Source organism: Cibotium barometz, chromosome 26, assembly GCF_041138505.1.
Source record: "Cibotium barometz isolate CiBa-2024 chromosome 26, ASM4113850v1, whole genome shotgun sequence".
In the NCBI taxonomy this organism is placed as follows: Eukaryota; Viridiplantae; Streptophyta; class Polypodiopsida; order Cyatheales; family Cibotiaceae; genus Cibotium; species Cibotium barometz.
In genome coordinates, this window is record NC_141071.1 from 14,473,124 (window position 1) to 14,487,714 (window position 14,591).

Consider the following 14,591-nt stretch of genomic DNA (forward strand, 5'->3'; position numbering starts at 1 on the left):
GGACCAGCCAGACCTACAACAGCAAATTTAAAGCAGAAATCAAGTGTCTGACTACTCTCTATCTCTTGAAAAATTAAAAATATAAAAAATATATATAAAAATCTCAATACTGAATTTCATTTTCTTGTACGGGATTAGACACTGCCAAATCTGGTAAGACCTTCCCATCTCTCTCATAATTATCTATGTTTTTCATGCTATCTACCACCATTGATCACCAATGATGTAGATCATGGGGTAATATCATGTTTATTTGTCTACATGGACTTATCTTGTCCCTATCCAAGAGGCACCCCTGCATTACCCACTCTAGCAGGAGGATTGCCCTTGAGGAGGGATTATCTATCCAGGTCCATCTCTCTGTCTATCTACAATCAGTCAGTCTCTCTGTCTATGTGTCTATCCTGTGTGTCTATCCTATCACATGTCTTTGACACTCTGTCTATCAATCTACATGTCTCTTTTGTGGATTAGCTACCCACATTACCTTGGCATTTTTTTGTCTATGTCCCCATTTATCTTCTATTTGTCAGTCTCTCTCATGTCTATCTGAAAGGTTCTCTCTCTGTGGGACCACTCTACTGGCTGATTGTCTCTCTCTCTCTTTGTCTATGATCCACTCTTGTCCCTACCCTTGTGGACCCATATGAGGATATCACTTGAGGAGGGGTGTCTCAGGATCTTTTGTCTCTCAGTCTATCAGTCTTTATGTCTGTCTTCTAGTCTTGTCCATCTTGTCTTCTAGCTTGTCTCTCAATCCTTGTCTAGTCTCTATGTCTTGGTCTTATCTTTTGTCATGTCATAGTCTTGTCTTTTTGTCTTCCTCCTAGTGTCCACTTAAGGAGGGTGTTGGAGATAAGTGCACACTAGGTGTACTTCTTCTAGTCTTGAGTCTAGTGCCATGTGGCACCTCTACATTTATCCCATAAGTGAGTCTACTCAATCTTGTACTTCTCACCTATAAATTGTAGGTGTCACATCAATAATCAATCAATCGTGTGTCTTGTGTACACTCATCTCAAGGTATGTCTAAGCTTTGTGTTTCCTTTTAGTCTTGCTCTCATTTCAGTTTCAGTTTTAGCTTTGTTTTTCCCCATTTTTCCTTCACAGCTATGCATATTCTTTGGGCTGGCTGGGAGACCCTATGCCCCACAGTGCTGGCTTGGAAGAGGTTTCAGAGCCTCACCGAGTTGCAGAGATTTGATTTCATTATGCAGCATTTGAGAGGCTCTAGCCGGAGATGCAGAGATTGGATTTCATTATGCAGCATTTGAGAGGCTCTAGCCGGAGGATTGCACAGATTGATACAGCCATTCCCAACCACTGGATTACTGGATCTTTTTTGGAAGGTCGTCATCATTCTTGGTTTGGGGTTTTCTCTGGGACAGGTGTTCCTCTTCAGGTCATGGGTATCTCCTTGCCTATGGAGGATGATGTACCAGTCTTTTTTTTGTACAGGATGGGTGGCAGCCGGAGAGATGTGATGTGCAGGACCTTATTGAGGGCCCCCAGATTTGTCCAGTGATGAGAGTTGTTGGCAGGTTAGGGAAGCACGTCTTTGTAACCACAACTGCATGTAAACCTCTTCCTGTAAATCTCCCATTGAGAAACACATTCTTGATTTCCATTTGATGAAGTGGCCATCCATAGTGGGATGCTTATGCCACGACCAATGTGATAGTTGTCACCTTTGCAAATAGGGGAAAATGTTTCATCATAGTCTTCTCCATACCTTTGAGTAATTCCTTTGGCACATAACTTGGATTTATACCTGTGAATAGACCACACTTATATATGGCATAAACAATGTTTGTAAAGTTCACTCTGTGTCTTCAAAACTATTTTATTGAGAAAAAGAGCCTTTAAGAAGGTGGAGCTTCCTTTTTTTATGATTATTAAATCAAGTATGTTGTTCAAAGATGCAGTAAAGTAATATATAACGTATTATATATGCCAAAGGGCTTATCAGATACCATTAAATCCAATTAGGGAATTGATTTTGTCAGGAAACCTATTAAGGGTAAACAAGCAATAGCATGATCAACTACTTCGGAAATTGGGTTGAGTTCAAGGTTGCCTAGAGTGATGATGCAAAGATAACAACAAAATTCCACTATAAAAAAGTTTTTTTAAAAGCATTGGTTCCTTAATCAAATTGGGAAGTGTTTGGGTGAAATATTTTATCAATAAGGTGATCAAAGAACTAGTGATAGATTTCGTGGTGGTGCATTTAACATCTACCCTAATATTACCCTCTAGAAAATGGGTAATCCAAAGTAGCTATTAAAACCTTGTGCAAGGTTCTAACCAAGATTGCAAAAGTAGAGAAATCAGACTTGGAGCACAAACTCCACTTTTTGTATTGTGGGCATAATCATAGAAATCAAGATAAGTGCAAGCGAGAAACCTTTTAGAGATTAACCATTAATTCAGAAGATGTAACACAATTACATTTCTTTGTGCTAGATAGGAGCTTAAGAGAGACACATATGGATTCATTATAAAGAGGATATAGAAGACCTATAGAAACTAGATGAAGTTGGAATTATAGTAGCACATACAATGATGACTACAAAAAGCTTGGAGAAAGGCATGGTTTGATCGTAGTCTCAAGCAAAAGGATTGTAAGGAAGGGGCCCTAACCTTCTTGTACAAATTTAGAAGGCCTAAGGGTAGGTTAAAGTACAAAGGTTTAGGGCCATACAAGGTGAAACAACATTCAAAAAATAGATTTTTGATTTGGGAAGAGGTATTGACATTCATTAATAGGAGTAGGCTAAAGAGGTATTATACACACTTGTGGCCATGAATCGTCCAATCAAGGAGGATGCAATGATTGACATGAGCCTCATTATGGTGGGGATAGATGAGTATGAAAATAACAAAAGCCTTGGAACTATCAAAAACCACAATGTGAGCATGTAGAATCAAGTGCATTAAGGATTCTATAATTGTGTTAGTGTATAATGTTAGATCCACCTTGAACTCAACCACAATGTGAGCATGTAGAATCTAGTGCATTAAGGATCCTATAATTGTGTTAGTGTATAATGCAGGATCTACCTTACAATGTGAGCGTGTAGAATCTAGTGCATTAAGGATCCTATAATTGTGTGTGTAGGATCTACCTTGAAGTCAACTCAGGGCATTACCTTGAATGTGATGCAATGCTAGTAGAATCTAATGCATTAAGGATCCTATAATCGTGTGTGTGTATGAGGTAGGATCTACCTTGAAGTCAACTAAAGGCACATATCTTTGAATATGTGCTACGATGTTAGTGGAACTTGGAAGTATTTGATCACTTCATAGTATTCTAGTTGTTTCTTGAAATCAAGGCCCTCATTTAAATAAAATACAAGACCTTCATACTTGGCCATGCCTCTTTTTAAAGAGTTTTTAGATCACTGTTTTCAAGTGTGAGTATTTTCCAAGCAACCACAGAATGGCATAGCAATTCAAAAGAGTTGGAGAAGGCTTCCACTTCTTTGGTTTCTTTATTTACGAGGCACATGGATGTTGTCTATGCTTATACAAAATTTCCAAGAGTTTGAGGATGCTAGAAAGGGGGAATTAGGCATTAGGCATTTGGGTAGTCCTAAAGTTGAAGGTAGTAGGGATTATGTATTCATCTCCATGGGTTTTCAAAAAATTTTACTGATGTTGCAAGGATAGTTTCATCTGAGGGGTATTGCATGGGTGATGGGGGATCCAAGAAATGCTCCTCTTCATAACAAACAATTAAAATTTGGTAATCAAGTGGGGTGAATGTTTGCCACTACCTCCAATTTAGCTTAGTCACCTCTTCTTGGAGTGAAACCAATTCATCTGCATGCACTTTGTTGCTACCACTTGGGCTATTTTGGCTCCTACAAGCTCATTATTTACCTTCTTTATCTTGGCTTTTATAAAGGGCTAGATCTTCTTTGAGCTTTTGCCACCCCTCTTGTGCTTGATCTTTTCTTGTAGCCTTTCTTGGTGGTAGCCGATCTCTTCTTAGATTTGTCTAGCCTCATCCTTGAGCTCTTGATGCTCCATGTCCATGCGCTTCTTTGAGGTGTTAGTCAAATGACTAATGAGGCTTAACCTCTTTTTCGCATCAACCTTGGTTACAAAGATATATCTATAGAGTAGAAGGGATATTTAAAAGATCATTGGATAACCTCCAACTATGAATCTTTGAGGTACTACTCCCTTGGTGTGGAGTTTGGACTCCCTTGGTGGGCCTTCTAGAAGTGGAACTATTGAGGCAGACAAGGCTAAAGAATGTGAGGCTTCTCGAGACTAGAGGGTGATTATTGTTGCAAATCTTGAAGGACAAATGTTGACAAAATGAAGGACAAGTGGCAGACCTTGTCGGCCCTTACTCCCTGAGTCCCTTGAGACCTATCTTGTCCAAGTATGGGGTGAAGTTGGGAGCTTCAAAGCACTCTTGTCTTGGGTAGCTGACGTTGTTCGTTTGGTTTGTGTCAATCTTGACCGAAAACATGATAATGGATCCCCTAAGTTGGTGGAGCATCTCTTGTCCTAGTGGGGCAGTTATCTTTATTGTCTGTCATCTAGGTATCTATGAAGGTAAGAAGCAAATCTTGATCGTACTTTAGGGAATCTTTGGACTCTTGGTAGCTCACTCTGCCATCTTTGAACCTGTATGGAAGTGATCGTTGTGCTAGGATTAAGATCACCAATCTTAGTGGTAAGTACACAAGTGTATTTGAAGTGGTGTAGTGCTAGGAAGCGCGATGGATTTAGCAAGAACAAGATACAATGTGGGTGGAAAATAGACTTTATAGGGGTGAAAACTTGATTGTGAAGACGCTAGCTAAAATCAAAGAGCATACAATGTGTTGGAGTTAACAAGAGCAAACATCTAAGAAGATACAATATGTGGGTGGAAAGCAGACTTTATAGAGGTGGAAACTTGATTGTGAAAACAGTGTATCAAAAATCAAAAGGCTCTATATGGAAATAGTATATGAGATAGGAAAATCTAGGGTTTATTATGGGTTGCTATCCCCCCTTTCCCTCTTTCTACATGCACTTAGGTATCCATTCACGGTCCTTGTTTAATTCAATCCTTTGATGCATGCTTTAATAATTCTTCTTTGTTTGAACATCCCAAAGCACAAACCATGCATATTTTTGTCAGTCACAATTGATGACATATATCCTTTCTTTGTTATATTATTGTTATACAAGAAAAAGGCCATGTTTCATGTGAAAGCATGAAAGAAAAAGTAAAGAAAAGGTTCACAAAAAAAGTAAAGAAAAGGTTTATAAAAACTTGTTGAGGAAGGCAGCCCATGAGTCAATGAATTGATGAATAGCTAGGAAAGAATTGTCAGGAACATTGAAACATTGAGTGTACAATAAGGAAAAAATGTTGAACTATTGTGCATTGTTGAGAAATATTTAAAAATGTATTAGTATGCATGTGTGTTATCATATGTGTGATTGTGTAAGTGTAAAAGAGATTGTGTATGTGTATGTGTATGTGTGTGTGTGTGTATGTGTATGTGTATGTGTATGTGTATGTGTATGTGCATGTGTGTGTGCATGTGCGTGTGCATGTGCATGTGCATACGTGTGTGTACATGTACGTATGTGTGTACGTGTGTGTGTGTGTGTGTGTGTGTGTGTGTGAGAGAGAGAGAGAGAGAGAGAGAGAGAGAGAGAGAGAGTTAATAGATAAGGAGTTGGAAACCATGTGTATTGTAAGAATGAAAAATATATGTGTGAGTGAGTGTGTGTGTTTTAGGTGTATTACAGGTATGTTAAACTAAAGGAATACTAGGATGCTTGGGTAGCCTTATCCACTTGTACATGGTGATTGAACGAACATGAGTCTATAAACATGAATCTATCAATGAACCGCATGCCTACACTTTTGATTGATAGAGATCTTGAAGCACTTCACAAAAGGGATAATTACAAATTGGTTATAGCACATCTAAATTTGAGTTACATATCGTTGTTCAAGTCATATGAATTTTGTGATTGTTTGTGTGAGTGGAAAAAAAAACCATACATAAAGTATGGCAGGGAGTTGGCACAGTCCTCCCCAAAAATTTATAAACATTTATAAGGGAATGTGCCCTTCCCCTATTTTCCAAATAACACTCTCGGTATCAAAAATGGACTAAAGATACAGCTTCAGTGTTGAAAGTGGCCATTAGTTTGTTCGAATATAAAAGAGAGAAAAATAGGAATACCTTTGTAAAGTCTAGGATGCTGAAGTCAATGATGCGACGAGCCTTGTGTGATATTGTCTCACGATTGCTGATTAATGTAGAGATATAACCGCAATCAATGCGCACGAGCTATCTTTGACCTCATAATCAAAGTCACAATTTGTTAAAAAACATCCAAATCAAGAACAAAATTAAAATGCAGGCAAAGCTTCTACTGCAAGTGGCTATCGTTCTTTAATTAAATGTTTCTTAAAAAAAACGCACCCACCTGCCTTTGCATTCTCCCTGCTCTCGCCTCTTCCTTCTCTCGCTAGCTATGCCAGAGCTGGACAACCCTTCTTCGTGTCCATGCCTACAACTCTGCCCTCTAGCGTACATATCAGCCAAGGTGTTGCCAATAACTAGATTTGTTTTAAGCAGTCCCATCCATTCAATTTCCGCATGCATTTCCTACCCTTTTTATGTGACTTCTCTCCCACAAGCTTTGAGGCAACAAACATAGATCACGGCATGTGTAGAGACACCCTTGATTTGTAACAATAAAGGGCATACCCACCCTGACCTTGTCCAACATATCGTGCAATCAAGGCAGCCCGTGAGACAATGTTCCAACTTGGCAGCCTATGAAACACTTGCTATGCACTACCGTAAAGCTTGTGTTGTGCCTCAAAAGGCTTTGTAGTCTGTGTGCGAAGCTTGAAGAGGGGGATGACCTTGTCTATTGAGAGAGGCCCTTTTTGCAAGCTTCTGCTTGGTTTCTTTTTGCTTGAGGCCTTTGCGATCAGAGAATCTCCCTCGCCACAATTTTTTCATGTCTTCCTTCTTGCTTACACAACAGTCTCCTCTAAGCTTCTATTGAGCATCGTATCAACAGAGCCACATCCACCTTCTCTGTTATGCTGAGCTTTGTCACTATGCATGTCTTCTTTGCTGAGCCACGACAGCCAGCTCCACTGCCTTTCCTTTCTCCACTACCTTGCCTTGCTGTTGTTGAGACAAATTCCCTTTTTTTGTGTCTCCCTCCTTGTTAGAGCGACCTTAAGAAGCACTTACCACTTGCTGCACCTCAGTGAGTTACATCTTTGCTTTCTTTGTTGAGATCTTCTCTTACTGGAGCACTGAGAGCTAGACGTCACTTCCTTTGCTTGTGGCCAGATCCTACACCTTGCGAGTTTCTCCTCCTTGTTGAGCCACAACGACCATAGTGCCTCTCTGTGTGTTGTACTTGGCTCCATCACACCTGGCATTGTTGAGCTTCACCACACGCCACAAAACACCATACGTCGCCTTCGCCTTACTTGCCACACGACAGTCGCTTGCTTAGCCCGCCATAACACCTTCTTCTTCTCTTTGTGACGGTGCCACCACCATGACAACCAACCGTCTTCTATCTTGTTGCACCACATCTCTCTTTGCCTGTGCGCTACATCACCCGCAGCTTGTACTAGAATGGTGCCGCTGTTTCTTGAAAAGATGTAGGGAGGAAGAGAGCTTGAGCTCTTGTAAGCACACACACACTCATATAAACCCTAGAAGAGAACACACAAGATGAGAAGCTCAAAATTGTTGTTGTTCTTCTTCTCAACAAAAAGGTTTTACCAAAGATAAAGGAAATACAACATAAGTACTATGTACATGTGGTCCATAGTGTGAACACGCTAAGTGAGTGAGCTGGCAAGATAAGTATGCCATAACTCAATGGTGTGGACGAGTAGCTGGTGTAGTCCAGCTATAGAATCATTGGCAAAGATCTATCATGTCAGCATCCTACCAAACATGCTTGTGATGTAAGTGACAGAAATGGTCGCCCAAACATATCATAAGTGTCAGCTTGTGTTGAGCTTGACATCTCAACACTCCTCCTCAAGCTCAACTCCATCTCTAGTACTCCAAGCATAGTCCAAAATCGGTGAAGCTTCTTTGCTCCTCTCCCAGGGATTTCGTGAAAATGTCAGCTACTTGCTCCTCTGTGTAGTGCTAACATACATGAGATCAATGTCTCCTACTAAGACTCTCTCTCTGATGAAGTGATAGTGGACCCCTATGTGTTTCCTCTGTGTAGTGCTAACATACATGAGATCAATGTCTCCTACTAAGACCCTCTCTCTGATGAAGTGATAGTGGACCCCTATGTGTTTGGTCCGCACATGAAAAATCAGGTTCCTCGTCAACTGTGTATACTGCTAAGGTTGTCACAATAGATGACAATCTGTCTGTCAACTTGCCACCCCAATCACCAAGTAACTTGCGCAACCAAGCTACCTCACATACTGCCATTGCAACATCTCTATATTTTGCCTCAGTACTCGACAAGGCAACTGTTGGCTTCTTCTTGCTTCTCCATGTCACAACACCACTCCCAAAAGAGAACATAAATCCACTGGTAGATCTCCTATCTGTGATACTACTAGCCCAACCGCATCGGTGTATCCAAACACATGTAACTCTATACCAGCCTCATAAAAGAGTCCATAGTCTGCTGTAGACTGCACATAGCGCAATGTGTGCCTCACACTATCCAAATGTGGCTTCCGAGGAAACTACATAAACTCAATATGTAATCCAATTGTATAGTTCAAATCTGGCCTGGTGATCGTCATGTAAATCAAGCTACCCACTATCTTCCTTTACATAGTGGGGTTGTCCAAAATCTCACCCGCAATCGCACTCAACTTGCCATTTGAATCTAATGGCATAAAAATTAGCTTACAAACTAGCCATACCATATTTGGACAGCATGTCCAATTCATATTGTCTTTGTGATAGCTATATGCCCTTGGCCATCCTAATTACCTCAATGCCAAGGAAGTACCTCAGCTCACCCAAATCCTTCATGTCAAATTTATGCTTGAGGAGACATTTCACACTCTCAACTTCCTCTTCACTATCACCCCCAACAATCAAGTCATCCACATAGATTGTGATGACCACAAGACCCTTATCACTCTTTCGCACATAGAGTGAATGATCAGCATCATCTGCCACATGAAAGCCAATGGTGATAAGATATTATGCTATCTTATCATGCCATGCTCTCGGTGCTTGTTTTAAGCCATATAAGGATTTATGCAACTTGCATACAAAATCAGGGTGACCCACATCTTCATAACCTGGTGGGCTGATCCATATACACTTCTTTTTGTAAATTATTATGCAAGAACATTCTTATCCATTTGTTGTAAAACCCATCCTTTTGATGCAGCCACCGCAATAACAGCTCTCATGGTTGCCATCTTGGCAACCGTGAGAACAAAAACGTCTCCTCATAATCAATGCCATAAGTTTAAGCATAACCTTTGGCAACCAATCTTGCTTTATACATGCTAATATTTCCATCGGAGTTGTGCTTTATTTTGTACACCCACTTGCATCCAATAGCCTTCTTGTCCTTAGGCAATGGCACTAAGTCCCAAGTCTTGTTTGCATCAAATGCAGCCATTTTTCTTCATCCATGGCTTACTCCCAATCTAAATTTCCAATAGCTTCTTCAAAACATGTCGGTTCAACACCTTGCACAACTTTAGCCATATATGCATAATGATGAGCGACATAACCATCATATATAAACCTATCAACAAGTTTTCTAAATCTCTGTGACCTACGTTGTCCATGATCACTACCTGGCATTTTTGCAACTTTTGTTGCCTTTATTACTATCCAAATAAACAGACATTTTTCTGTTCTTTGGATCTAGCTTTGGACGTAACTCATCTGGCACATGCACATAGGCAATACATCTAAAAACTTTCAAGTGAGACGAATCAGGTTTCTTGTACTAAATTTCCCCTCTGGCATTACATCATGTATGGCTATAATTGGGGTCCTGTTCATGATATAAACTATTGTGAAAATAACTTGAGCTCAATAGCTATGCGGTATATTCTTCTTTTTCATTAATTCTCGTGCTATCTCTACAATGTGCCTATTTTTCCACTCTCAGCAACTCCATTTTGCTATGGAGTGTATCTACATGTAAACTGTCTCTGAATGCCATTCTTCCGCAAGAAATTAGAGAACTCATTGTAGAAGTACTCTCCCTCTCCATATGACCTTAGGCACTTCACATGCTTTCCTATCTGCTTTTCAACCATCACTCGAAAAATTTGAAAATGAGTGAAAGCTTCACTCTTCTCCTTCATGAAATACACCCGCACTTTCCTCATGTGATCATTAATGAAATACACCCGCACTTTCCTCATGTGATCATTAATGAATGTCACATAATACCTACAGCCATACAAAGACATAGTTTTTGTAGGACCCTATACACTTGAATGTACCACATCTAGTACATTCTTGCTACTATTAATCCCAAATGCTAAATGCCAAAGTAATCTAACAGAAAACCATTGTACCCACACACTCCCATAGATCAAGCTTTAGGTTTAGACTCACCAATTAATATGTCGTGGGGCTTAAGGTTGTACCCATATTTAACTTCCCAAGGGAAGCCAGGGAGGCCTTCCAACCACCACTATGTGTAGTAGCTAGCTCGAATGGTAGCTTCCATTGCTTGTCACACCAAACAATGTTGATAGATAGACCAAGGAAAAGTCCCTCTCAAAGCAAGAAGCTATGGAGATGGAGAAGAAATCCCTCAAGCTCACACTCACTCACGCACGAGATAGAGGAAAGAAGAAGAAGCAAGAGTTCTCTATTCTCACACAAGGGAAGTGTACATACATTCTCATTAGACAAGTTATTCTTTATACAAACTTATTAAGTGGCCGGCACGCAGCAGGCACGGGCGGCCATTGAGTAAATCTATCATCTAGTGTGTGCCAGACTACTAATATACATGCAAACTTAATGCCGGCATTGCACTTAGCTCGGTCATCCCTTGTTTTACATCGTATGTAGCTCGTTAGAGCGAAAAAATTCATTAGTTATGCATTAAGTGCAAAAAATTGCTCATGGCAGAAAAAAATATAAAGTGATCCAATCTAATAAAAACTTTGATGCTAATCACTTGTAATGACTCCGAATGCTTTGAAGAAAATCCGGTTGAAGCCGTCCGCCCAGTTAACATCTCCCTTTGTTAACCACTCTAGTTAACATGAGCTTTTATGTGGCTACTATACCTCCCTTGTAATTCATTTTTTTGTAGTTGCGCTAAGTGCTAATTGTAAAAGAGACATGGGATAACCAAGCTTACGGCTTGTGTAATGCCAATCATAAGGAATTGATGTACATAGAGCTAATTAAACTAGGACTAGTTTTGGGTCCCCATTTGTAATTGGGCAACCAAACATTGTAAATATAAGCTCATGTATATAAGACATTTTATGAAATATGAAGAGGGACAATCCCATTTGTCTCAATTGAGTCTTGCCTCTCTCTCTCTCTCTCTCTCTCTCTCTCTCTCTCTCTCTCTCTCTCTCTCCTCGCTTATGGTGGCTTGCTTACTTATGATTGTTGGTGTATGTGAATAGGAATGGTGTTGCTCTCCCTTCTCTCCTTCACCGTGTCTTGTTTGCATACGATTGGCATGAGGTAGAGGTTGAGCTGTCCATAGTTCCTTCCCTCTTGCTCATAGCTCACCGGTTGGTTGCATGAGAAATTTTAAATGAAAAAAGAGAAACTCCCATGACATTTGGAATTCAATCATTTAAATGGTAGAAGTGGAATTCTTGGCACAATTGAAATAATGGATATTTTATTAAAGAAAAGAGAAATTTTAGATAAATTTATTTTATGATAAAAGAGGAATTCCCATGACATTTGGAATTCAATCATTTAAATGAAAAAAAGATGAATTCCCATGATATTTGAGATCCAAGAAATTAAATAGAAAAAGAGCAATTTTTAACATAATTCAAATTATGAGTATTTATCAAAAGAGGAATTTTGAGCATTATTGGGAAATATGGGTAGAATTGATTTTTGTAAATCCCATGAATCTTTTACTCAAAAGAAGAATATTGAATATATTTCACTTAAGAAATTTAAGAAAGAATATGAAAATATCCATCGAGAAAAAGTACCTTTAACTAGGCCAAGCAATTGGCAAAAATTTAGAAAAAGTCCCATCAGTATTGAAAGTAGAAAATGTTACTAAATGTGATAGGATGTGAGTGGATGTGATAAGATGTGAGTGGATGTGATAAGATGTCAATGGATGTGGATGTGAAGAGATGTGGATGGGATGTGATGTGATGTAAATGAATGAGGATGAGATGTGGACATGATATAATGTGGATGGGATGTACGTGATGTGATGTGGATGTAATGAATGAGATGGATGTAAATGGATGCGATGAGATGGGCATGTGATGTGATGTAAATAGATGTCAATGGATGAGATGTGATGTGAATGGATGTGATGTGATATGAAATGGATGTGATGTGATATGATGTGATGTGGGATAGATGTGAATGGATGAGATGCAATGTGAATGGATGTGATGTGATGTGATGTGATATGGATATGGATAGATGTGAATGGATGTGATGTGATGTAAATGGATTTGGATGGTAAGAGATGTGGATGGGATGTGATGTGATGTAAATGGATGTGGATGTGATGAGATGTGGATGGGATGTGATGTGATGTAAATGGATGTGGATGTGGATGTGGATGTGAAGAGATGTGGATGGGATGTAAATTGATGTCGATGTGGATGTGAAGAGATGTGGATGGGATGTGATGTGATGTAAATGGATGTGGATGTGATGAGATGTGGATGGGATGTGATGATGTGATGTGAAATAGATGTGATGTGAAATAGATGTGATGTGATATGATGTGATGTGAAATGGAAGTGATGTGATGTGATGTGAATCAGGATACATATGAATGAATGAGATGTGATGTGATGTAAATAGATGTGAATAAATGAGATGTGATGTGAATGGATGTGATGTGATGTGATGTGAATCGAGATAGATGTGAATGAATGAGATGTGATGTGGTGTGATGTGATGTGAATCGAGATAGATGTGAATGGATGAGATGTGATGTGAAGGGATGTGATGTGATGTGAAATGAATGTGATGTGATTCGGGATAGATGTGAATGAATGAGATGTGATGTGATGTGAATTGGGATAGATGTGAATGGATGAGATGCAATGTGAATGGATGTGATGTGATGTGATATGGATATAGAAAGATGTGAATGGATGAGATGTGATGTAATGTGGATATGGATAGATGTAAATGGATGAGATGTGATGAGGATAGATGGGATGAGATGTAATATGAAAATGGATGAAGGACGATAGGAATACATATGATTGGATATGGATTAAGCAAAGTAAATTGATGTAGAAGAATGTGGAATAACGAGAAATTATGTGGAACAATGTGGAAAGATGAGAGTTCGTTTACTGTATTTATGTGGAACAATGTGGAAAGATGAGAGTTCGTTACTGTATTTATGACCTATTTTTAAATGACTGTTTTATGTCAAGAATGCTAGGAAAGCATTTTGACTATCTTGTGAATGAGGTCGTGGAGACCTAAGTGATAAAATTGCAACAACTGACAGAGAGTCAACGAAGGACATCTTGCGTAGCAAGGTCGACCGAGGTCTTAACCAGCCTCGGTTCGATTTAAATGGTGAGCTTCCGATACAGTGGATGAGGGACCAAGGAAGCAGCCTATGAGTGAAGCGCTAGGTGACCTGCGAAGGATCCTAGAGGGCGATGACCATACGGTGCTCGAGCTCAGGGTCACCGAAGATACCCACGTGTGCGTCGAGGAAGAAAATGGAACAAGGTGTTAGAGTTGTTTTCTGAACTCGGGCATGGATCTGGTTGATTGACCTTGCTGGCCCCCAATGGATGAGTCCATGGCTCTTTTATATGGATCTGTTGGTTGATCTTGCTAGTCTTCAACAGCGGAGAGTCCATCTGCATTTTCTTATGTGATTATATTGTTGGGTACTATGAGCTAGGAACTATTGAAATGGCCCCTGATGAGTGGACAGGTGGTGAGTGTTCTGGTTGTTGCCAATGATGCCATAGGTACAAAGATGAACGAATGATTGGAAATTAGAATTCAACCGGATATTTTGGAGGATTATGATCAGTGATACTATGGTTTCATTAAAAGATTTTTTTAAAGACAGCTGAATCTGTGAAAGGTGATTTCATATTGGGTGTGTAAGTGGTGTGACTATCTTGAACTTTTCTTGAAGTGCTCGCAAGTGGGCCTAGGAACTCTTTTCCCTGGTACCCGGGATAAAACATAACCAAATTCCTAAATGGATCCTATCACTACAGTGGTTGGGCAGTTGGCTAACCCATGGGACTGGATGGGGTTAGGCTTGGACTGATGGATCCCTAAAATGAGACTCAATTCTGTTAAGTTACGATAAATGAAGTAAATCCCGGATAGTCTTTGTTCTATGGAAAAGAATCAACGGTTGTGCCTCTCATGAGAAAAAAAAGCATTGGT